Raw genomic sequence first — 26,721 nt, 5'->3', positions numbered from 1 at the left:
TTCGCATGATTTCGGTAGGAAAATCCTACCACAAGCACTGCGAGCAGTTCAGACGCCTTTCGATGTACTTGATTAATCTAATAAATAGTGGAGATGACGTAGGATGCGAGCGGCCAGGGGGCGTCTTTACAAAATAGCGAGCGCATGTTTCGTTCGCTCGCTCAGACATAGAGGCGTCAACAGACCGCAAAGAGCGAGCGCTCAATTTAAATAGCCGGCCCCTTTTTCTGAACGAGCGAGCGCAAATAGCGTCTGGCTCTGAATCAGGCCCTCTGGTCAGATCACATTTCCCATTACAATTATGGGAAATGCAATCTGCTTACTAAAATTGTGTGATAATTAGTGTTGGGAGCAGAATTTTACGAAATCTACTCCAATTGCCCTTTAGTAAATTTATGTGATAATAAAAAAAATTGAAAAGGGTGTGAAAACACCCCATTTCACTTTATTTTAGTATAAATAATGTTAATAAATAGGCCCCATAGTCTGCAACCTAAAACAATTTTCACAAAGACCTGTTCTTCCAAGTGTGTGCAAACAATTGCCAGTGTTGTCTATGTCTAAAAAACAGAGCCTTCCAGTGTAAGTGACAGTGTGTGCGGTGGTGTCCCACCCTTAATCTGCACCCAAAACAATTCTCAAGGGTATATCAATAATTTCTTGGCTGGTGTCAAAAATAAACCCAATCATGAATCAGTACTAGTGCTGCAGCTGCTGCCAGTCATGATAGTATTTCAACATCTACTAAACATGGTCAAGGGTGTCGAAGCCGGATAATTGGCTGAGACAGTAACGGTTTAAAATTAGATCGGAGCGACACCATTTTGCGAATGGCAACAAGACACCATTTTGCAACTGGCCGCCCAGCGCCGTCTTAGTGAATCTCGCCCATTATAAGTACATACGGCAATGCTATTATTTAGCATCATGCGATTCCCACGCAATAGAAAGAAATTAAAGTCCTCACCATACAAATACAGACAGTCACTAAAACATATAAAATGATTAACCCTGCAAAACACGTACCATGGTGTTCTCCACAAAACACATAGTCGCACAGCGCTAACTAGCGTCTTTTCCCAATTCCCCAATACTTATACACTACACACTTACATAAAAGGTTCCCTAGCATTAAAGTGTAATATTCAAGGTTTATTCAGTAATTATTAATGTTGTGAAATAAAGGTTATTTGAAAACTAAGGTTTAGTACATGGTAAGCAGACCGTGTTTGGTGTTGTACTGATCCACTGTGTCTCAACAAATTTCCGGTATCATCGGTGAGAAGATCGCAACATGCATCTGCAAACTATGGACTATAGAGAGTTAAAACATTAAAATGTACTCTGTAATGTTATCAGCTTAGATTAGCATGCAGCAGGAAAAAGGACACAAAGGGCTGTTGGAGGCTGACTTGTGTCCATTTGAATTGACCTATGAACTATCCTGTAACAGAAGCACCTTTAAGAAGAACCAATGGAATCATGCCAAACTTGTCTATTGTATTTCCTATCACTGTAATTGTATATATGTGCGCTCTCTGACCCCAGTCGAGAGTCTTCTTGCTGTGCTGTTGACGGAGGTTTCTATTGCTGATGCCGGTATCTGGGCCCAGAGCGCGTGCGTATGTAACAATTGTACCTTGGGTCTGTATGATTTACTTGCGCTAATTGTATTTAGGTCACAGCGTGTAACCATCTGTTTTTACATTGAATAATATCTTTTTGTGCTTTGGAACCACACTCAAAGTCTGAAAGCATTTATTTCTTGTTTGACTCATAACGCTGAATAGCGACAATATTGTTTAGAAGGTATAGGCAGGAATCGATTGTTAGAAGGTATAGACAGGCAGGAATCGATAAGGGGAAAGAAGGTTTAAGAAAGGACACCTGAAGTCTAAACAATATTTCACAATGTAAATTAAAAAACACCACCTGAAAAGCTGAAAAATTTGATGCCGAAAAAATGTAAAATTGCCAGCATGCCATACACCATATGGCCTCCAAAAGAAGTTGTAACTGTAGGAGAAGCCAACATCATTCATGAACCCTTAATTGACAGGAAAAAAAAATCATACTGCTGCCTCTCCATATCAAACTGAGTTTAATGAAACAACCCTATAGATTGTAAGCTTGCAAGCAGGGCTCTCTTACCTCTATGTCTGTCTGTTATTACCCTGTTTTGTTCTAAAAATGTTTCCAAATGCAAAGCGCAACGGAATATGCTGCGCTATATAAGAAACTGTTAATAAATAAATACATTTAATATATTTAATATTTAATACATATATTCACATTGTATTTCTACAAATTTGACCTCATCTATGATTGAAACCGAATCTGAAGCATGGCTGAGTTATGTGTCTGTCATTAAAAAATGTTTTAGGCAATTAGAAGGCAGACAACCATCATGAATTAGGAGCTCATTCACAGCCACTCGCAATCGCTGTCGCTCGCAAGTGGCCTGATGTTTGCACGAACCCCGCTGAGCGACTGAAGTTCAGTCGCTACGGGGCTTACAAGACAGGGCGGCTGTCGATGGTGAGTGACAGCTCGCCCCGTTTTGTGGGCAGGTAGGGGGGGTGGCTGGACAAACGCAGGTGTTCCCTTAGGAACGCCTGGCGTTTGTTGGGTGGGTAAACTGACATCACTACTGATGTCAGAAGTGGACTTCCTGCTCTATTAGAGCAGGGAGTCCACTTGGCCTTGCGGCAGCCTAGACCCTACCGCAGGGTCTCGTCGCAAGGCCGATGGTCGCGATTGTCACGATGGTCTCCTGGCCGCTCGCACAAGCTGTGGGTGGTCTTCCACAGCTTTGCGAGTGGCCGGAGAAAAATAAATAAATAATTAAATAATACCCACAGACCCAGTGACTGCGAGCGGATTTGAATCAGGGCCTTAGTCCACAGCATGTTAAAATGTTTCAAAACAGTAGGTGCCAAAATGAGTATTAAAGTACATTTTTTGTACAGCCATTTAGATCACTTCCCATCCAATCTAGGAGATTTAAGCGAAGAACCAGATATTCAGGTAATGGAAGAAAGATATCAAGGAAGGTGCGATTGTCACATGATGGCCGATTACTGTTGGAGTCTGCAGAGGGACTGCCCGCAACAAGAATACAAAAGAAATTCCTACAAAAAACGGTTCTCATAGCCTCATAACACTTTTGTATGTAATTATCCTGTGTCTTTTTATAACATTTTACTAATCAAATTTAATCAGAATTAAAACTAAATATCTTTTAACTATTTTTAACATTGTTTCATTAAATTTTTCATAAATATTAAAGATATATGCATATCTCAAAAACTAGAGTCAATTGAAAAATAAGCATGGTATATTCATGATCAGGAGCACAAAATTAATTGAAATCGACTCTTAAATCCCTGGCAACAGATTGACTGTTCCCCTGTGGTTCATGGAGGAGTAGCATCTCAGAGTAATACACATCATTCACTAATTATATTTATTTAAATTTATTTACTAATCCCAAGGTTAGGGTGTCCATTACATGTCTCCCAGCTCCCATTTTTGTGGGACTGTCCCACTGTCCCACCCGCGAGGCGCAGTTGGTGGAGCACACACACCACTGCTCTGTATAGCAGAGCAGCAGGTAAGCAGGGGGAGAATAGATGCTATACGCATGTGCACAACATCTGTTCACAGTGGAGGGGGAGTTTGGGGGCAGCCCAGCACCCTTGTTCGCCCCCACAGTGACACGAACGGTGGTGATGCGAGACTCCGCCCCTGCTTCTGAGAAGCCACACCCCCTTAAAGTGAAGCTGCGCGCCCTTTTCAAGATGTCCCGCAGGCTAAAGCTGTAAAGTTGGGAGGTATGCCAATATGATAATCACCTACAGTCATTAGGAATATTTATAGAATAATAACCAAGTTTAATTCTCTTATGTGGAATTTCTATGCTCTTAGAGGCCAACAATTATCAATAGTATCTTTGTTTTGATTAAATGTATTACCACCTTGTGTGGAACGCATCCGGAACAGGGTTGTGTTCCACGGCTCTGTTTAGCCCCTAAGTTGAGATTTGTGTGATGCTTATCTAGTACTAATATATCATTGGAACGCATCCAAGAAAGGGATCCACTCCAAGCCTGATTGCAGCTCCTCCTTTAAGAGTAATGGAAAGCATTCCGGAAGTGGATGCGTCACAAGCCTCTCTATGGGTCCCGTTTTGTCTGGGGGAAAGTTCCGTTTGGGTATTCCTTATAGGTGGAACGCATCCCGGAAGCGGGTGCATTACAATAATTTATGTATATGGGCACTAAACCTTATGGGAGGTTTAGAGTAAAGAGTGCTAGGTTTTAATTAAGATTTCCCGGCATTCTTGCACTATTTAAGTAAGTGATATAGGTCGAGGGGAGTATAATCTCCAAACTTAAAGAGGTAGCTATTTAGCCTCCCATATTAACTAATTAAACACCTTTAATACACTCTAAAGCAGTGGCGGAACTAGAGAGTGGTGGGCCCATTGCAAGAATATGCTTTGGGCCCTTCTATGCAGTGCCCCAAGTAGTGGTCCCCCTATGCAGTGCCCCCAGTTGTGCCCCTTATACAGTGCCCCCAGTAGTGCCCCATATACAGTGCCCCCAGTAATGGACCCCCTATGCAGTGCCCCCAGTAGTGGTCCCCCTATGCAGTGCTCCCAGTAGTTCCCTTATACAGTGCCCCAGAAGTGGTCCCCCCTATGCAGTGCCCCCAGTAGTAGTCCCCCTTATGCAGTGCCCCCAGTAGTAGTCCCCCTTATGTATTGCCCCAGTAGTAATCCCTCCTGTGCAGTGCCCCCAGTAGTGGTACCCCTTATGCAGTTTCCCTTATACAGTGCCTCCAGTAGTGGTCCCCCTATGTAGTGCCTCTTATACAGTGCACCCAGTAGTAGTCCCCCCTATGCAGTGCCCTCAGTAGTGCCCCATATACATTGCCCCCAGTAGTAGCCCCCATATGCAGTGCCCCCAGTAGTGCCCCTTATACAGTGCCATCAATAGTAGTCCCCCCTATGCAGTGCTCCCAGTAGTGCCCCTTATACAGTGGCCCCAGTAGTGCCCCAAATACAGTGCCCACAGTAGTGGTCCCCCTATGCAGTGCTCCCAGCAGTGCCCCTTATATAGTGCCCCCAGTAGTAGTCCCCTCTATGCAGTGCCCCCAGTAGTGGTCCCCACTATGCATTGCTCCCAGTAGTGCCCCTTATACAGTGCCCCCAGTAGTAGTCCCCCCTATGCAGTGCCCCCAGTAGTGGTCCCCCCTATGCATTGCTCCCAGTAGTGCCCCTTATAGAGTGCCCCCAGTAGTAGTCCCCCTATGCAGTGCCCCCAGTAGTGGTTGCTACTATGCAGTGCCCCCAGTAGTGCCCCATATACAGTGCCCCCAGTAAAGGTCCCCCTATGCAGTGCCCCCAGTAGTGCCCCTTATACAGTGCCCCCAGTAGTAGTCCCCCCCATGCATTTCCCCCAGTAGTGCCCCCCTTATGCAGTGCTGCCAGTAGTACCCCTTATACAGTGCCCCAAGTAGTGGTCCCCCATGCAGTGCCCCCCCTACATATATATGACACACGCAAAAAAACCAAACACACTTACCTGAATCCCTGCCCCTGCGCCCGCCACCGTCAGCTCCTCTGTTTTCCCGTTCTGCATGATGGGAGAGACGTCATGACATCTCTCCCATCACCCACTGCAGGAGCCGGAAAGTGGAGCTCCTGAGTGAGCTCCTGCCCGGCTCCCTCCTTGGGTGCAGCAGCCAATGAGAGTTTGTCTGACTCTCATTGGCTGCTATAACAAACACACAGCCACCACTGGCGGCGGTGTGTTTGTTACTGTGTAGTGCAGTCCGCACTACACTTAAATACTGTGGGAGACACAGGCGGCGGGTGAAGCAGCGCTGGTGGAGCAGGTGGCTATGGGCCCCTGCACCACAGTGGGCACTGGTGCAAGGCACCGGCTTCACCGCCGCTAGTTCCGCCACTGCTCTGAAGTTAGAGGTGGTCTATATGGTAAGGAGGAAGTCACACTCACACACAGTTAAAAAAGGGCTCCTGGAGTTAGTTGTTATTCTACACTTGTAAGTGGGACCACACAGATACCTGAGCAGATCCTCCACACTTTAGGAAGGACTACTACTATTATTGGGTAAGAGATAATTTTATTTGGAACCCTTAAATTAACTATTATTATTATTAATAATTTTGTAATAGCATCTATGAGTGTACTCGAGAATTGTGTTTTTTTCATTGCTTATGTATGTTTTTTTATTGGTTATTATTTAATAATTTTACTGTTTTTAATAACACTGGTTACAGAACCTGAAGATCTTAAGATGTGCTGTAGATCATTACAGTATCCAGAGTAAGTGAGTCTGAGCTACACATTTATTTCTTATACTTTCATTCCTTAGTATGTATTGGGTGGATTCAATTATTTGTGCCAAGCCATTTATTGTGGTTAGAAAATGTATTAGTCCTGATTAAGGCCCTCATTCAGAGCCGAACGCTCTGAGCAGAGCGCTCGCTCTGAATGAGGGCCGTCCTCCATAAAAATGGAACGTCCTCCTGGACGCTCGTATAGCTGTGGGTCACCACCCACAGCACATACGAGCGTGCAGGATGATGGTCGCGATAGTCTTGACCAACGCGACCATCGCCAGTGCGACCAGAAGCCTGTGGTCGGGGTTTTCGACCACAAGCCCTGGAGTGATTTTGGCTCTATCAGAGCCAAAATCACTCCCACTGACATCACTAGTGATGTCAGTGGGGCCGGCTTCTGACGGTAGGCGTTCCCCTGGGAACGCCTCCGTCTGGCAGGCACGCCCCCGGCACGCCCACCAAAGGGGGCATGCTGTCAATCAACATCGACAGCACGCCCCCTTTGATCAGACACAACGAGCGAAGGAAAGTCCTTCGCTCGTCGCGTCTGGACGAATGCGCACGATGGAGCTCCCTCCGTCGTGCGCATGCGCAGTGCACACCATCGACCCACTTGCAAGCGGACAGCCGCTTGCGAGTGGGTCTGAATGAGGCCCTAAGATCTTACAATTGAGCGCAGTTTACTAACATGTAATTTGTGGTAAGAACAAACTTTTTTTGTTAATATAATAAATGGCACATAGGAAATCCTTCATAATTTTCATATCCAATTATTTTATATACTGTAGAATTTGACGGCAGATGAGAACCACTTGGCCCATCTAGACTGCCCCTTTCTTAACCTTATGATCCTTTGGACCTGATTCAGACCCGATCCAAGATGTGATCGCTTGCTTGCAGAAAGGGGCCGGATATGTAAATTAAGCGCTCGCACTGTGTCGCGTAAGGACGCCCACTGTGTGTTAGCGAGCTATGGCAAAGTGCGCTCGCAAGTGTCCTAAGATGCCCCCTTGTCACTCACACCATACGTCAGCTCCGGGAAATGTATGATTAATCGGGACCATCGTGAGCTATCGGAGTTGCTCGCAGCCCTTGGGGTTGCCTTAACCTGCCGCAAGCACAGCGATCACTGCGGGCTGAAATACATGCAGACCTTTTACCTGCTTAATTGATAATGAAATAATGCGGGAATAGCCCACACCTGTCCATGAAATAGCTTTTGAGTTGATAGTCCCATTACTTTTGGCCCCTTAAAAAGTGGGAGGCACATATAGAACCCGTTGTAAATCCTACACCGTTCACCTGATTTGGATGTAATTACCCTCAAATTAAATCTGAAAGTCTGCAGTTAAAGCACATCTTGTTTGTTTCATTTCAAAGCCATTGTGGTGGTGAATAGAAGCCAAAATATGAAAATTCTGTCAATGTCCCAATATTTATGCACCTGACTGCATATAATTGAATATGTAAACCTGTATTTGTAAGACACCCATGTTCTCTTACAAAAGAGTAACCCCTGAAGAAGTCTGTGTTAAGATGAAATGCGTTGCGTGAAGGAATATATTATACCAGCGCTAAGGGAGACCACCAGCTTGAGCTCACACCCTCTTTTGGGTGAGACAGAAGGTGGCTGAACATCGACTGTAGATCCCAGTGTGGTTACTACAGAACCTTTAAGGAATTTTATGTAAGCTGATCTTTGTACAATTTTTAAAATCAATATCTTATTAAAAATAAATATTTTTACACACGTAATCATATAGTCGTTTGTTGGGTGTCTTCAATAAGAGAGTCTAATTGCAGAATCCAAAGAAAAAAGATACAAAGGGCCAAATGTAATTGGGTGAGAGTTTAGAAAATGTGAGTTTTCTCACACTTTTTAAACTCGGCCAATGTAATAGAGTCCGAGAACAGAGCAAACTCGCATGTTTATCAGACTCAAAAAACTCTCACAATTTAAATTTAATTCAGATTTTTTCCCATGTTGAAGATAAAACTCGACCAATGTGAGAGGTTACTACTAAACTCTCACATAATTCTAAATTCTCATCCTATTACGTTTGGCCCAACGTACTGGTGACATCCCAGTTCCAAGATTTGCTCCAATATACTGTGAAAGTTACCAGTTCTGAAGAAGTTTGTGATTGGATATATACCATCTCTTCATTCCAAAAGTGGTTTTATGGACTTGTAAAGAGAATCGTTCAAATTCCGGTAATGAATTTAACCCATTTGAGTACTATAACTACCAGGATGTGGACTGTTTAAGTATTAAGGATTAACGTATTTATATTTCTAAGTGAGCGTTCTCCTCATCATTTTGAGGTGTATGGAGGGGCGAATCCAGGAGAAAATGAGTGGGGAGGGGCACCATGATTGACGTGTGTGGCTGAGGGGTGTGGACAACTGTGTGAGGAACTGGCCCATGTGCTCGCTGTGAATGTCTGTTATTGTGCCAAATATCATAGCATATGATTTATAATTGTACTTTTATTTTGAGCAGCTCAATGGATTAAGTAGATTTGCTGGTATGGAAATTTAAGGGCCAGGGGCGTGCGGGCAGCCTTGGCCCCCAAAAACATTAGGGATTTTGATAGTGTGAAATTAAGTTTAAATGCTTTTTTTAATACTCCTTACAGCAGCTCAAGCTCAAATAGAAGGCCACTTAAAAATAAATATAGCTACCTGCTTTTATAAGTCTGTTACCCTCTACAAAAGACAAGGAGCTATATTTATGAAGAAGCGGCTTTTGTAAGCCGCTGCTTCCTGGCAGGTTGCAGGTGAAAATTTAAACAGCACCCGCAGTCAGTGTAAAGTATGTCGGGTTTTACACCGACTGTTGATAATGTTTTACATTTTCACCTGCAACCCAGGACACAGACATGTAATTCTCCCTGCTGTAGAGCATTTCGGAAACTCTGACTAAATAGGCAAGTGACGTAAAGTGCAAACATTGAAATTCATGTTGCCTTTCAAAAACAAAAGTCACATAGCCACCTGATCAGAGATATACCAACACCATATCCATTATAGAATGAGCAATATTAGTTTATTAAACAAAGAATATAAAGGTCCTGTAAGGGCTCATCGTTAAGAAACAGAAGTTTTAGTATATAAATAAGACCACTAAATATGCAGTGTAGTATCTGTCATAGGAGAACATTGGAGTGACGGCAATATAATACAGAGAGGATTTTAGATACTGACATTCAAAAAATCCCATCTTAGTGACCTCTACACAACATACAGTGCATCCCAATGACTGATATACCAAGCTGTTACTAGACATTTTAATGCCCTCCATATCTACTGGCCTGGGACAAAACAGAGGTGTTTTAACAAACAAGTGGGCAATGCTCCCTAGTGCCCCCCCCTTTTTTTGTTGTTGTTGTGTATCTCCATATGCCCTCCACCTCCCCAAACAAACAGTGGTTTATAATACACTATGTAGACAAATGTGATTGGACACCCTCGCGCAAGCAAAATGCATACCTTTGCACATGAGTTCCAAATGGCCACTAATGTGGCGGTTTCGACAAGAACACTTCATAGGGAGGCCCACGCACTTGCAGATCTACGAAGACAACAAATGTTTTTTATCTGGACAGCAATGCCACCTGTCATGTGTCCAGGGCAACGTTGTACATGTATACAGAAAACTCGGTAACCCGGATGGACTGGCCAGCTCAGAGTCCAGATCTTAACCCCATTGAGAACCTCTGGGACAAATTGGAGTGAAGGGTGCGTTCTAGGCCAACTTGACCTTCTTCAGTGTCACTGAACTTAAGGCGGAATGGGAAAACATGCCGCCTGCTGTTGTCCAGGAACTTGTGGACAGTTTGCCCAGAAGGGTGTCTGCAGTAATCACTGCACGTGGTGGATCTACAAAGTACTGACGTCAATAAAATCTCAGTGATCTATTTGCCGTCAGTGTCTGATCACTTTTGTCTACATAGTGTATAAGTAGCAAGCATAATGCTTATGTGAGAGGCTAAAGCCGCGTACATACTAGATGCCGACCATCAGCATCCCGACTGTCTAATCCCGGCAAGGGTCTAATGACAGGAGTCGAAATCCCGACGCCTGTAATTTTACCTACGCCAGGAGCCCGACATCCCGATCGAAGGTAACCCGGGCGCCGGGCGCGGACAGCCGTGGGAGGGGGGAAGGTTAGGTTAGGGGACTTAGGGTTAGGCAGCCCCCCAGTAGGGTTAGGTTAGGGGAAGGGGGGGTTAGGGTTAGGCACCCCCTGGGGAAGGTTAGAGTTAGGCACCCCCCCCGGGAGACATTTGTTTGCTTTCTGAGAATGCGCAGTGTGGATTCATACAAGATACGCTACATAAACCGGCCTATGTTCAACTCTCCATCAGCACCTATATGTTTTCCTTTCTTTTGAGTCCTGTGTGCCAGACGTCAATGCTGCTGGTGCTCAAGGTAACCTAGTGTCACTCTCTGGACTATTAAATCCACTTTTTTACCTTTCTGGTGCCTGTTCAGGATAGCACAGAGACCTGCTCATGCTGCACCTCGCTCCTGGGTGGTGGTGAGGTCTGTCTGTGCTGCTCCTGCCATGTCCTCTCAGTGTCCTGTTACTGAGCATGGAGATGGCTTTCCACAGTCCCTTGAACACAGCGTGTCTTCCCAGCATGATGGCACACAGGCTGCACGCCACTTCCCAACTAAACAACAGTATGGGCGCAGCCATGTTGGACTCTGTCACCTGACACTCTTCCTCCACTCAGAATGCTGCTCCCAGACCAGCTGATCACAGCATCCAATCTCTGAGGATTCTCTCCTATAAATTCCATTTCCTGACTGGCATCTTTTGCCAGTACAACGTCGCTTTTTGCTGAAGTTACAGCTTAGTGCTGAGCTCCCAGGGGCTCTGTATCTGAATGGTCCCAGTCCATTATATCCAGTTCCTATATCTGGTAAACAAGTCTTCTATACCATTTTGCACACCAGTCTGGTTTTTACCACTGATTGTTCTTACAGCTACCATCAATTCCAGCCGATACCTCCAAACATCGGTCTCATCCGATGCTTCCAACATCGGACTCATCAATTAAGTTACTCAATTCATCAACATCGGTCCCAACAGATCAAGTTAATCAATTCATCAATATCGGACTTTTATCAATTTAGTTCCTCAATTAATTAACATCGATCCCAACCGATCAAGTTCATAAATTCTTCAACATCGGATTCAAATCCATCAAGTTTTTTAAATCATCAGCATTGGTCTCAAACCGATGCAGCTCTCAATCCAGTATCGGTCCCAATCCGATTCTACTCATTCATTCAGTATTATCTTCTCCAGTTCTCATTCCAACCTGCTGTTTAATAAAGACATTCTATTCCAGTCCTCGCCTTTGGGCCCATCATCCACTGCCGTATCTCTATCTTCCCTTCAGCCTCCCATGCCTCCTACCAAAACCAACCCTCAGTCGTAACACCTTGGATCTACACAGTTAAAAATATTATAACTTTTGAACCAACCAGTGATGAGAGTTCTTTGTCATTTGCAGCCAAGTGATGACAGGCAAATGAACTATGCTTTGATAACTATATTGTCAGTAAATCTGGGAGACGTCCACTTTCACCAAAATACTTTCACACAGCATATCCTTGTTGAACACAGAAAAGCTTCAGGATTTGAATATATAAGATTATGGATTATTGAATGGTCCCTTTCTAGACACAATTACATCGTATTGTAAATAACCTATCATTGCATTTCTACCACTCCAGATGCTTTGACCTTATTCTTCTTCTTTCATGACCAAGCAAATGTCATATCTTCTCAAGAGAGTGTGCATCCAAACATGTGACTAGTGAATAGTAAGGATGTGTACAGGTGCATGCAAGTGTTATCAGGTGCTCTCCAATTAGACCTACTTAGACTATTGTCTGGTGCCAAAGCATGTAGGTATTTTTCTGATACTGACCCAGATGTTCTTGATTCCTAAGCAGAGCTAGTTTTATGATTTTGAACCTATTCTACCTGCCTGACTTTGGCCTACATATTGAACTATCTCCGTCTTCTATATAGTCCGCTGATGTTAGTGATATAGTTCTGGGGCAAGGATTTGAGTGGTCACTGGAGAAATCTGGGGCTCCCATAAGCCTTTATGGCTAAGATCTAGCAAGTCCCCAATCACTAGTAGCAGACATGGTGATGAAAATGTTACAAATCCCTTTGCCTATCTGGGTCCTAACAAGGTTCCAATAGTCAGAGGGAAAGCAGACAGGTTTCCTTCTATTGCTGGGGCTCTTCATACTCATCCTTGTGAAATCTAATTTAAACAGTATTGGGGGTAAATTTACTAAGATGAGAGTTTTTAGAAAAGGAGATGTTGCCCATAGCAACCAATCAGATTCTACTTAACATTTACTGTAAGTAGCACCTTCTAGAAGATAATAGTTAGAATCTGATTGGTTGCTATGGGTAACATCTCCATTTCTAAAAACTCTCATCTTAGTAAATTTACCCCTTGGAATCAGGGTCAAGATTATAAAGACTATTGGACAACTGCTTATTCATTATATTAATCAATCTCCTGACATCCCTTTTCAGACTAATGACAACACTGAATGACATTAACTTATTGTCAGAACTGAAAGTACATTTCGATGTCTGAACTTCCATTTAGTAATATTCCCTCACCAGCCAAGAGGCGGATAGATTTTGGCGTGATTCACAAGCAAAATTACCAATCATACTTATGTTGGAACCAGTACACTCCTAAAGTGGTGGTGGACACTGGCTCTCAGCAGACTGACCCTTTATGGGGGCCCTGGGACGGCCGCCCCGTCAAAAAAATCGCTAAATTCCGCAAACAATGGCATTGCGTCCACCTCTGAGTCTGGCCCAAAATGAGAACTTGAGCTCTCTACATCAGTGCTTCTTAAATCCAGTCCTTGGGACACACAAACAGTGCCTGTTTTCCACGTCTCCGCACAGAATCGCAAGTGGAGCAATCAGAACCATCTGTGGTTCTTTTAAAGTCTGTCAGTCAGTGTATGAATACATCTGTGTTCCAGCAAGGAGATATGGAAAACATGCTCTGTTAGTGGATTTGAGAAGATCTGCTCTACAGAACAAACTTTCAGAATGGATTTCACTCTTTAGATTGCTTTGGTATTACACTGCCCTCTGGTGTTCACTATAGAAAATATATTTTTTCTTTGGTCAGACAATGGGCTCTATTTATTAACATTATTTTTACTAAAATAAAGTGAAAAAGGGTGTTTTCACACCCTTTTCACATTATTTTAGTTTCATCTGTAGTTACTATAGGGCAACTGGAGTAGAATTAGTAAAATTCTACTCCAACCCCCAGTATCACTTATTTTTAGTAAAGCAGATCGCATTTCCCATAATTGTAATGGGAAATGTGATCCGACCTAAGTTACTAAAAATAAATTGTAAAAAAATACCGGGGGAAGCCCTGTGATAATAACGCCACCTGGAGGTGGCGTTATCCAGGGTCTCCCCCGGTTACCGGGCTCCCACTCTGCTCTAACGGGGAGAGCAGAGGCGGGAGCCGGTACCAGTAATCAGCTGTGTGGTCTAAGCAGACCGCAAGCTGATTACTGTAAAAAAAAGAAAAAAAAAATTAAACATTTTTTTTTTCACTTACCTGAATCCAGGGACCGGTGATCGGGCCTCCGGTGATGGCTCCTCTCCGGTCAGCTGGTCTCCCATAGTACACTGGGGCCCGGTCATCAGGTGATCGGGCCCCAGTGCAGTATGGGAGATCACCTGATCGGGAAGCCCGGAGAAGATCACCGGAGGCCAGGAGGATGCAGGTAAGTGTAATGAAGGGAGGGGGGGTCCGCGATCGCAGGGGGCGGGGCTTAGCGCCGGGGGCGGGGCTTAGCGTCGGTGGGGGGTAGTAGCGGTGGTCGGTCGGCACATGCGCGGGCTCTTAGTCGCGGTATTTTTTCCGAAAATACCGCAACTAGAGTGCGGATGGGATCCGCAGGGATTGAGCTTTATCGCAAGCTCTGTCCCTGCAAGGGATTTATAGTAAATCCCTGTGATATTGCCTGAATTCGCAATGCGAATTCACTCGGTAATATCACACTACAATCCGCATTCAATATGTGGATTGTAGTAAATAGAGCCCAATGTATGAAATAGAATGTAAGAAAGTTTTTATTTAACATAGTAGCCTTTATAGTTAAGGTATGATAGGGAAGTAACCAAAAAGTAAGGACTATTTGGGGAAATTTACAACCAGCTTTAAGGATAAGGATAATAAAGAACCATATAAACTAAGCGCAGGTCAGCCACTTTTATCAAGCTGATAGTGAGGAGGCTTTGGTGTGCTCACTCTTTGGGCACAACAAGAATACTGCCATATTTGTTGGATCCCTATACAGTTTCTTATTATCTGTCATCACCAATTATTGAATATTCCTTATACTATTACAGGACCTGATCAGAGTTGTCCTCTTTTCCAATGTTTTTGCAGTTGAGCGATTATGGTCAGTCTGGGCAAGTGTCTGAGGAGCATTATTGACAGTCAGGGAGCATTTGTGGGAGGTAACGGGTAGTAGCAGCAAAGAACGCAGGGATGTTGCGACCATTTTTAGGGCCTGTTACAGGCTGCGTCTGTGATCCCATACACAGCGGCAATGGATCTGACGTCTCAGTACATTCGGCCATTCTGCATGATGACCATAGGGTTACTCAGAAGTCTGATTATAAAATGATCTGAATCCAATGGTCCATCTATGTACGCAAATGCTTGGATGTGGAAAGCTGCAGTACAATCCTAGGGGTCTGCAACATTTGCAGATTATCACACAGCAGCTGCGTACACAGACACTGTAGTGGTGGCATTAGCGTACATTTCTTAATTAGGCCCATAGCGCCTTATTTTCTGATTACTTCTACTACTGTATATTCCTTATATCATTATTATTATTATTGTTTATGTTAAAGCAAAAAGAGCGCAGCACTCCATCTTTAAAAAACCATATGATTCGTATGCAGGTATGGTAGCAACAAGGTTCCTTTAAAGTCCTGTGATGCAGAGCAGGATTACCATCCCATGGTGCCCGAGGCAAGATACCAGTTTGGGCTACCCTAGTCAGATCTAGCCTTCTTATTTATCCTTTCTTCTTTTCATATTCAGCAATTAGTCTAATATATTGTGTGTGAGTATATATATATATATATATATATAATTATATACGAGGGTTGTTCAAAAAGTGATGCCTAAATGCTCACAACTAAAATTTTATTATAGATACAGATTTTAAAATTTGCAGTAAAATACTTTGAAGTCTTAGTAACAGAATGACTCTACTCAAATTATTCACCATCTTCCCTCAAACATTTTCTCCACCTCTCAACCCAAGCTGTGAATCCACTTTGGAAAAATTCCAGTGGTTGGTTTTGACCCAGGAACGTATGGCATTTTTAACTCCCTCTATGTCTTCAAAATGTTGACCCGGAGAGAGTATTTGAGAGGGCCAAACAGATGAAAGTCAGAAGGGGCCAAATCAGGACTGTATGGTGGATGTGGCATTATTGCCCACCCCATTTTGGCAATGGCCGCAGATGTTGCCATCGAAGTGTGAGGTCTGGCATTGTCGTGGTGTAAGATGACATTTGACAGTGGAATTGTTGACCTTTTTTTGCGGATGGCTTCTTTCAGCTTCTTAAGTGTAATAATGTATTGATCACTGTTGATTGATTGGTTTGGTTCCAAGTAATCGATGAGAATAACACCTCGGCAATCCCAGAAGAATGTGGCCATAACTTTGTTTACGGATCGCTGTGATTTAAATTTTTTGGCCTAGGTGAACTTGGGTGTTTGCATTGTTTTGATTGGGCCTTTGTTTCTGGGTCATAAAGGAATACCCAGGTATCATCTCCTGTAATGACATTTTCCAAAAACGTCTCAGGCTTGGCTTCAAAGTTGGTCAAAAGGTCATTCCACACTTCCACCCTCTGGGCCTTATGATTCCTGGTTAATTGCTGTGGAACCCATTTAGCAGACACTTTACGATATCCCAAATCATTGATTAGTGTTTCTACAGTGCCATGGCTACATTCAAGTTCATCACTGACATCTCTGATGGTCTGATGGTCACACAACGGTCTTTCTGAATCATGGCATCAACTTTGTTTTGGTTCTCTGCTGTCACTGCAGTTGATGGTCTGCCACCACGAGGTTTGTTGCACATGGACGATTCTCCCCATTGGAAAAACTTCATCCACCTTCTGACATTGCTATAGTCAATTGTATGCTCACCATACACTTTTTCTTCTATGGATATCTGTAGCACTGCAGCCTTTTCTTTCCAGAAATTCAATGATGGCTCTTTGTTTCATTTTGGATTCCATGGTATTTCTTGGACTACCTAAACAAAAATACATATATACCTAGCAGACATATTAAACTACAAACTGACAAAGTTTCAAGTAAGTGTTGCATATTATTTTAGAGTTATGAGCATTGAGGCATTACTTTTTGGACAACCCTCGTATATATATATATATATATATATATATATATATATATATATACAGGGTTGGACTGGCCCACAGGGGTACAGTGGAAATGCCTGAGAGCTAACCCCCTCCTCTAGGGGTCCCCTATTACATGTACCAGGGGCATATCTATAATGGGTGCAGGGTGTGCGGTGCACACGGGCCCCTGTGCACCCATACTTTTTAATACTTACCTCTCCAAAGTCCCATGTCGGCTGGAGAGGTGCTACACAAAACGCCTGGAAAATGGCTGCCATGGCAAATAGCCAAGAAAATGACATGGCAGCATGCGCAGTAGACTCCAGGCACAGACTACTGCCCGGAGTCTACTGAGGCTGTCAGTGCACGGCGGATGCCGGAGAGAGAGGAGGGGACCCCAGAAGGGGAGTTAATCAAGGGCCCCCTCCTCTCTTAATATGCCCCTGACATGTACAGTACATTAATATGGTATACAGTGCATCCGGAAAGTATTCACAGCGCTTCACTTTTTCCCCATTTTGTTATGTTACAGCCTTATTCCAAAATGGAATAAATTAATTTTTGTCGTCAAAATTCTACACACAATACCCCATAATGACAACGTGTGAAAAGTTTTTTTGAGATTTTTGCAAATTTAATTTAACAAAAAAAACTAAGACATCACATATACATAATAAACGCTCTATGGTCAGATCACTCGACACACTCATGCCATACCACTCTCACCCCAACTTATCTAAAATAATGAAGCAGAGACATAGCATTGGTTGAAACTTGGGTCAGCTTTTTATTAAACTTTAAGAAACTAAAAACCTATTTAGTGAGCTCTAAACCATGAAGCACCTAACTAATTATCATGCATTTACTCACTAAATACTAGGGCAAAATGGTGGCGGGGGCTTGGATGGCCTAAACGACACAGTATATTATCACACAAAGCAAGAAAAATAACAAAAACTGCGGGCCTGAACAGCCCAGCAGGAAAAAGGGGGACTTCGGGACCAACTGCCCCTTACAACTCGCATGGTGCCTAGGCCTCTTGCCCTACCATGCGGGAATTACAACCTGTGAAGCCCCCGCGCATCCTAGGGGGACCGCAGCCACCTGGACCGGTGGTGCTGATTGCGCCCTCAAGTCCGCCCCATCCGCACGGGCAACTCCACAGCAATCTTAGAAAAAGATCCACCCTGCTACACCAAATCACCAGGGCCATTCAAGACCTGCCACACTAACCAAAGCTGACATAACCTTAACCATCGTCCTAAAACTATAGGGAGGGAGGGTGGGTAATCTCCAGAAGAAAGAGAGGGAACAACTATAATTTCCCACAATACCCCTTAAACAGGCTCCACCCCAAGCTCAACTGATATGTTATTAACCATTCAGAACAGACCCAAGCCCCACCCAAGGCCTTCTGCTCGTCTTTCTGTGTAACACAGTGCGTCACGTGACTGACCAGAGGTTTATGACACTACAGTCATACAAGATGACCTCCATGTTCTTAAACGCTCTATCGTCAGATCACTCGACACACTCATGCCACACCACTCGCACCCCAACTTATCTAAAATAATGAAGCAGAGACATAGCATTGGTTGAAACTTGGGTCAGCTTTTTATTAAACTTTAAGAAACTAAAAACCTATTTAGTGAGCTCTAAACCATGAAGCACCTAACTAATTATCATGCATTTACTCACTAAATACTAGGGCAAAATGGTGGCGTGGGCTTGGATGGCCTAAACGACACAGTATATTATCACAAAAAGCAAGAAAAATAACAAAAACTGCAGGCCTGAACAGCCCAGCAGGAAAAAGGGGGACTTCGGGACCAACTGCCCCTTACAACTCGCATGGTGCCTAGGCCTCCTGCCCTACCATGCGGGAATTACAACCTGTGAAGCCCCCGCGCATCCTAGGGGGACCGCAGCCACCTGGACCGGTGGTGCTGATTGCGCCCTCAAGTCCGCCCCATCCGCACGGGCAACTCCAGAGCAATCTTAGAAAAAGATCCACCCTGCTACACCAAATCACCAGGGCCATTCAAGACCTGCCAACAAGGACCAAGTCAACCGCCGCCACCATAACTCCAACCCAACATCTACTACCTCACTACATCTAGACTCCTGAGTGCATCGAACAAATTTCTGGAGAATATCTCCATGCCGCCCCTAGATAAGTGTACCCCATCGGGCCTGTAATTCTGCTTATCCACAACAGCGATGTTACCATGGCGCACAACTGCAGTGCCCTTGCTCACCATAGCTCTACCCACCACCGAATTAATTCACCTTCTGGATAGCTCGATAGCTCCTGGGCGCTCCGCCTCCCTCCAGCATAACCTAGCCACAAACTCCGACCACAAGACCCGGCAGAAAGGCCAATTCCGGACCAACGCCAACAACTCCCTCCTCATTGACATGCGCAGATCCAGGCATGTCCTCCCTGTCAGGTCATTGCCCCCCAAGTGAATGACCAGGAAACGGGGGAACCCGAACCTGGCCACGGCATCCCGAAGGACTGCGTCTAACTGCGCCCAACGCATGCCACGGTGACCAATCCACCGGACATGCGCCAACTCCGGGATCTCTCTAGGTGACATGACTACCTCAGACCTAGAAAGCCAATATACGAATGAATGCCCCACTATCCATATGAAGGCATCGTCTAGACGACATCCTGGTAGGAATTTTTTTTTTAAAATAGATTAATATGATTTATAAACCGTAGGTTTTGAAACCACAAATAAAATGTAGGGGATATGACATAATTGTTATTTTATTTTTAAATTTTGGTGTCTAATAGGGGACATGTATTACAGTAAAGCTAGGCCTATTTGCACCTATCTCTAACAACTGACATGAGGTATGTTTTGGGCAAGGGAGGATCCCAACTTGGCTTGAGGCAAAAACACAAACAATCCACCAGCTGGCAGAAGCCAATGTTAAGACTAGTGGTTAAACAAAAATTCCTCAAGACCCCCACCTAGGGCGAGTAGCTAGTCCCCAAGTTGGGATAAGCAAAGGCCCGAAGCCGAGTGTCACCTAAGGTGACGACACTCGCCTACGAACCCCCGCAGCGCCTGCTGTCGACCATGTCTCATCGTCAGAACACTGTTTTTTTGTGAACCCATGCCTGACCAGACGGGTCAACCGTAACAGACGACGACCCAGCAAGCAGGTGCAACCCCTCAATACCCCCCGCCTAGGGCAAAAGAGAGAATGCCAAGGACCACCCCTGGAGAGGTCATCAAACTTGCCTGCGACCTCCCTTGGGCAGACCCAAGCAACCCTGCCCCAGGCAAATTTATGGGTGGGGGGGCATTGCTGCATTGCACCTGCCCACAGCGTCCTAACGGGAAAAAAGGGGGTGGGGGCAAGGCGGGATGTGCCTGGCCTCCGATGGAAACCAGGCTCCCACTCTACCCTTCCCTTTATAACAAAAAGACGCCAGCCAAGCCTAGCGGCCCTGGCCTTGGTCCCGAGTAAGAATCACAATGATCTTACCTCTCGATCCTTCCCTGAGGAGGAATCCACTCCAGGGCTCCCACGACGCCAGATACACCCTGTAGGTCCCAGGGGCCAGGGACCGGTGAGCTAACACCTCCATGCTGGACGAACCACCTGCCACACATAATCGGGACACAAGTCACCGACCACATTCGCCCAGGGGGCAAGTCTGTGAAACCTTGCCCATTCGCCGCGCGAGAGCGCGTCAGCAACCTCATTACTGGTACCTGGAACGTGCCTAGCACTAAACTCAATATTATATTGCAAGCAGCGCGATATAATTTGCGCAATAACTCGAATGGCGTGTAACCTGGCTGCTTTTTGACGATTCAGCGCCTGTACCACCCCCAAATTATCACACCAAAATATGATCGCTCTATCTTGCAACAAGCTCCCCCACAGCTCGAGCGCAACCATGGTTGGGAAAAGTTCTAGTAACAGCATGTTCCTGGTGAGGCCCTCACTCTCCCAGCTGCGTGGCCAGGGTGCGGCACACCAACGTGCTTCTAGCAAAGCGCCGAACCCTACTGATCCCGCCGCGTCCGTAAAAAGCTGTAACATGATGTTCGATACCGGTTGCGCAGGCCAAATGCGAACCCCATTAAAATTAATAAAAAATTCGTTCCAAATACCTAGGTCCTGCCGAATCTCCCCCGAGAGTCGCAGAAAATGATTGGGTCTGTGTGCTTTAGCCGTCAATCTCTCTAACTTTCTGCAAAAAAATTCTCCCGACGGGGATCACCCTACAGGCAAAATTGAACAAGCCCAGCAGTGACTGCGCCTGTCTTAACGTTAATTTACCTACTGCAAGGGCCAGCAAAATTTCATCTTGCAGCCGCTGCACTTTGTCGTCCGGCAGGCGACACCGCCCCCCGACCGTGTCAATTTCAATGCCTAAAAACGAAAGTCTAGTGGTAGGGCCCTCCGTCTTTTCTTTCGCTATGGGAACCCCAAAGTTTGCAAAAAGCTTGCTAGCGAAATGCAACAAAGCCTCGCACCTGAGCGAATTGCGTGGGACGACTAACAAGAAGTCGTCGAGATAATGAGCTATCCCCGCCTCCTGGGATCCCCTGGCTAGACACCAATGTAAAAAGGAGCTAAACCGTTCGAAATATGCACACGAGATCGCGCAACCCATAGGTAAACATTTATCAAAGTAGAATTCGTCGCCGATCCGAAACCCCATAAATTGAAAGAAACGAGGGTGGAGGGGAAGCAACCTAAAGGCTGATTCTATATCTACCTTGCACATCATGGCCCCATAACCGAAGGAACGAATCAAGTCAAGTGCACTGTCAAAAGACTGATATAGTACTCGACATAACTCGTCTGGTATGGCATCGTTCACTGAGCGACCCTCCGGGTACGAAAGGTGCTGAATAAAACGAAATTTCCCTGGTACCTTTTTGGGAACCACCCCAACTGGTGAGAGCACCAGGCCTGGGATGGGTGGTTCGCTAAAGGGTCCCGCAATTCGACCTAGCTCCACTTCCTTCGTAACCTTTGCTCTTAATACCGTCGGCATTACTCTGGCCGAGTGAAGGTTTCGGCCCGAACCCCCCTGCACTACGCCGACTATGGGAATTTGAAAACCTGTTGCGAAACCTTCCTGCAAAAACCGTACGATGCCCTGCAAAGGATACTCAGCCAACCATGAAACCATGGTTTCCACCTTGATAGGTGTGGGGGCCCTATCCAGTAACTGAGTACTACTTGTTGGATGGATCCGTGGGACCACGGACGAGATTAGCGCTTTTTCCCCCGTTCGGACCCCCTGCCCCCTTCGCACAATCCTTGATGGGGTGTGGGCCACTGCAACGAATGCAGGTGTGTCGAAAACGACAGCGCGTCCCCAATGCACATTGGCCATTGTTAAAAGCGAAGCATTTTCCGTGGGCCAACCTGGGAGCGGACCCACGCACCGGCCCTCCCCCTGTCGTGGCTGACTGCCCCCTGAAACCCCTTTGAAAAGACGACGTCTCCGATTGCAAGCGTTGTGGTTGTGTAACATCAACAAAAATCTCGACGTCCTTTGTTCCGAAATCTATGATTTCCCGACCGTGCTGCTTACGACGAAATTCTTCGTCATAAGTCCGCCAGGCGCCACTTCTGGAGTTAGTAAACATGTTGTGTATTAGATACATGTATCTAATCAAGCGCATGTGTTCATCAGGCCGCGTTTCCAAGTAGCAGGAGGCGAAGATATACATGTTCTTCAGCCATGTATGATAGGTCAGGACCCCGTCGAGTGCAGCCCCCCCTTTTTCTTTGCGGCTACCCAAACCTTCTTGCTTTTACTTGTAAGCGCGAATACATTAACGTAACGGCCGCGCCTGATCCGGTCCCGGATCCTGGGCCGAACCCCACGCAGCAACGCTGTATTAGAGCATGATAGCCCCTCCGAGCAATCCGAGTTTACACTCCTGCTGCTGCTGGACGAACAATGCTTGCGGTGGTACCGTCTAGCCTTTTTCCTGCCTGAACGCCGCGATTTTTTGGAGGAGTCTGAGGAGGTGGAGGAAAGAGTAGTGGTGCTCTGCTCTGAGCTAAACCGCCTACGCTTCCTACTTCGCAGCGCCGGTGCTCCCTGACTACTGCTACTGGACCCGCCTATCCAATCGGGATCGATGGAAGACTCACCATCAGACTGACTAGTCGCGCTAACGGCGACCTCAGCCACGGGCCTCTCACTTCCTGCTTGGCGATACATGTCCAACTCCGATAATCCTTCACCTGCTGGGACACAAACATTATTGTCTTGCACAGAAGTAGACTGCCCATGAGGTAGAGATTCTGCCGCGCCCGCACCTCCCCGGTCGTGATGTGACTCCGGGTGCCCCTGGGGACCCATGGCACCGGAGAGGCGGTCTGCAAGCGCTGCTAGGTGACCGTCTGCTGCACCCAATGCAGTGTGCCCACTATTACCTGCTAACAAGGGTACCAGTGCAGAGAGCAATGAGGCACACAAAGAGGACAAAGTCTCCGTGCCCAGCCCCGCCCCCGCGTGAGACCCAGCTACAGATCCTGTCTGAGACACCTGTGACCCACGCACTACCTCTGCATAAGACCTGCGAGTATGAGCTGGTGGACTTTCCCCCGGCCCCTGCAAAAACCCCCCGTCAGAAGCATCCCAATCCGATGCTGTGGAGCCACTGCTGTCGGAGGGGAACACTATGGATTCCCCATCACGCGGATTGCGTCCACTAATGTTTTTACTACCCCTCCTGTCAGCCTGACATCCGCCGCTGCGCTGATTTTTCCGTTCCGCACGCTTCCCACGAAGCAGAGAGGGGGCTGCTCTCCCCCCTGCTCCGAGGGGCCGAGCGTTCCCATGCTCCCTTGTAGTCGCTGAATGAGTGGACGCGCGTGCCCTTGGGGGACTAAGAACCCCCTGATGCAGCAGAGGGAAGTCGGGGACAACCCCCTCATGGCCGCGTATGACCGTCGATGGGGAAGCAGGCGCCATGGCCTTTTCCCGCTGCCCAACGCTTCTCCGCGTCTCGTGCACCATATGGGAGGCTACCCCTCCCCCCCTGCCGCGGGAGCTCGAGCCCCCGGAAGCGTACGGCCTAGCCGCCCTTGGTCCGGGAGCACGACGAGCCCGCCGCGATGGAGTGTGCCACGCCAGCATCGCGACCGGGATGGGAGAGCTAGAAAGCCCTCTAATAGCCACCCAGCGCGAAGTCTTGCCCCCCTCCCCGCTCCGGGGCCCGCCGCATGGCATCCAGCCGCTATGTTCCGAGCTGATGACTTGCCACGTAGCTGTCTCAGGGACCCCGCTCCCGCAGCCACAGTGTTAGCCAGGTAACGGGCGGGGATGCCGACAGAACGGCGGGGGCGATCCATGGAAAATAGGGGAAAGGAAGAATAAGCAATGTAATAGAAAGAGAAGTGTATAGATTAGATTAATATGGAGAAAGGAGAGTTGAGAAATAAGATTTGAAAGAGAAGTGTTTAGTTAAGAATGAGAAATCAAGAGGTATGTGGCTAACAAAGGATGGCTATGTTTATAAGATAACCCACACAATGAATACAATGACAGTATTATTAGAAATTAGAAGCAATATTGAAAAACAGTACTGCACCGTTAATCTCCAGAAGAAAGAGAGGGAACAACTATAATTTCCCACAATACCCCTTCAACAGGCTCCACCCCAAGCTCAACTGATATGTTATTAACCATTCAGAACAGACCCAAGCCCCACCCAAGGCCCTCTGCTCGTCTTTCTGTGTAACACAGTGAGTCACGTGACTGACCAGAGGTTTATGACACTACAGTCATACAAGATGACCTCCATGTTCTGTATTCACAGCCTTTGACATGAAGCTCAAAATTAAGCTCAGGTGCATCCTGTTTCCACTGATCATCCTTGAGATGTTCCTACAGCTAAATTGGAGTCCACCTGTGGTAAATTCAGTTGATTGGACATGATTTTGAAAGGCGTACACCTGTCTATAGAGCACAAACCAAGCATGCAGTCCAAGGAATTGTCTGTAGACCTCCGAGACAGGATTGTCTCGAGGCATAAATCTGGGGAAGGGTACAGAAAAATAACTGCTGCTTTGAAGGTACCAATGACCACAGTGGCCTCCATCATCCGTAAATGGAAGAAGTTGGGAACCACCAGGACTCTTCCTAGAGTTGGCTGGCCGTCTAAACTGAGCGATCGGGGGAGAAGGGCCCTAGTCAGGGAGGTGACCAAGAACCCGATGGTCACTCTGTCAGAGCTGCAGCATTCCTCTGTGGAGAGAAGAGAACCTTCCAGAAGGACAACCATCTCTGCAGCAATCCACCAATCAGGCGTGTATGGTAGAGTGGCCAGACAAAAGCCACTCCTTAGTAAAAGGCACATGGCAGCCCATCTGGAGTTTTCTAAAATGCACCTGAAGGACTCTCAGACCATAAGAAACAAAATTCTCTGGCCTGATGAGACAAAGATTGAACTCTTTGTCGTGAATGCCAGGCATTATGTTTGGAGGAAACTAGGCACCACTCATCACCAGGCCAATACCATGCATACAGTGAAGCATGGTGGTGGCAGCATCATGCTGTGGGGATGTTTTTCAGCGGCAGGTACTGGGAGACTAGTCAGGATAGAGGGAAAGATGAGTGCAGCAATGTACAGAGATATCCTGGATGAAAACCTGCTCCAGAGCGCTCTTGACTGGGGCGACGGTTCATCTTTCAGCAGGACAATGACCCTAAGCACACAGCCAAGATATCAAAGGAGTGGCTTCAGGACAGCTCTGTGAATGTCCTTGAGTGGCCCAGCCATAGCCCAGACTTGAATCCGATTGAACATCTCTGGGGAGATCTGAAAATGGCTGTGCACTGACGTTTCCCATCCAACCTGATGGAGCTTGAGAGGTGCTGCAAAGAGGAATTGCCGAAACTGCCCAAAGATAGGTGTGCCAAGCTTGTGGCATCATATTCAAAAAGACTTGAGACTGTAATTGCTGCCAAAGGTGCATCAACAAAGTATTGAGCAAAGGCTGTAAATACTTGTGTACATGTGATTTCTTATTTTTTTTTTTAATTAAATTTGCAAAAATCTCAAAAAAACTTTTTACATGTTGTCATTATGGGGTATTGTGTATAGAATTTTGTTATACTGCATTCCCAGGACTATGGTGTATTCACTACAGTGCATTGCTATTATCAGTCTGGTACATTATCATGCCTGCACCATCAGTATTTACTATATATATTTATAAAGGGGTCCAGACCACACACTTTCTAATGATTAGCCAATCCTCTGTGGTGGCTGGCTACATGACTGCGCCCCTTAAGCATGGGCCCTTACTGCTGCATTTCACCCGGTGGGCCCTTCATGTCCCAGTTCGACACTGTATGTGTAAATATATATATATATGCTATTATTTCAATACTGCTCAATAAAAAGGAAAAAAGCTAATTGAGATATATTAACTGTTAACACTGAATGCAAAATACAAACACAAATGTCGGCATTAAACATGTCGACAACAAAATGGATTTTTATTGCTTTTTAGGGTTAGGTTTATTGTTAGGTTAGGATAAAATATATAAAAAAACATGTGTTGGCATTTGGTGTCGACATGTTAAATGTCGACTATCTGAACGTGTTTTAACCATGTCAACCTAAATACATGTTTACATATTGATTGCCAACCTAATGACCGTATCGTCCTTCTGACTGTCGACAAGTCATACCACCCCTGCCTCCCTACCCCAATTTTAGGTGTTTCTTCTAGACATTATGAATGTCGACAAGCCAACTACATACCAATCTCAGAACCCCTATCAATCTTTTGGATTTATTTGGGATCATTATATGCTAATCAATATTATGCAATCATTGTTGCCAGAAAATCA

The 26,721-nt window shown here is 45.8% G+C and overlaps 1 pseudogene; it reads right to left on the bottom strand.

The window, feature by feature from the left end:
* Positions 1–22,075: 22,075 nt before the first annotated feature.
* On the bottom strand, positions 22,076–23,217 carry LOC148518076 (uncharacterized; annotated as a pseudogene).
* Positions 23,218–26,721: the final 3,504 nt, after the last annotated feature.

The sequence above is a fragment of the Taudactylus pleione genome, unplaced genomic scaffold (assembly GCF_031769625.1).
Source record: "Taudactylus pleione unplaced genomic scaffold, aTauple2 ptg000203l, whole genome shotgun sequence".
NCBI lineage: Eukaryota > Metazoa > Chordata > Amphibia > Anura > Myobatrachidae > Taudactylus > Taudactylus pleione.
The sequence above is the reverse complement of the archived record's forward strand: the minus strand, read 5'-3'. Positions and strand labels throughout refer to the sequence as shown.